Below are 561 nucleotides of genomic sequence, written 5' to 3' on the forward strand. Positions count from 1 at the left end.
TATATATATATATATATATATATATATAAACAAGGGGTACAGAAGAAAGGAACAGCAGACTCTACAACCACTTCGCTTGTGTGTGATTGCTCCTCTTTTTTGTCTTCTCTAAAGACTTTGGGTGTTGTATGTCTTGTCGTCCTAGTTGTGTGTGTGCTGATTTCTTGTTTATCAACAACACGCAAGAGGGTTTAATGTGTACAGGTGTGAGAGAATGAGCGTGAGTACTCGCCTTACCTACCTGCGTACTTCCGCAATATATGTCCAAAAGGGCAGCAACAGAAACGACGACAAAAGAAGAAACAATAACAGCAATGGCAGCGTATGCAAACACTCAGACAAGCTGCCGCACAGCGACAAGGGGTAGACAGACAACATATTATGAGACACAGCCCAGCAGAGGGCATAAAGTAACGTCTGTGTGTGTGTGTGTGTGTGTATCCACAGTGGAGATGAAGCACACACAAACATGAACAGAGGGGGATAAATGAGGAGAGCGCAGAAGAAACACACACACACACACAGACAGATGCATATATATATATATATATATATATATAT

This window comes from Trypanosoma grayi (assembly GCF_000691245.1).
Source record: "Trypanosoma grayi strain ANR4 Tgr_5_V1, whole genome shotgun sequence".
In the NCBI taxonomy this organism is placed as follows: domain Eukaryota; phylum Euglenozoa; class Kinetoplastea; order Trypanosomatida; family Trypanosomatidae; genus Trypanosoma; species Trypanosoma grayi.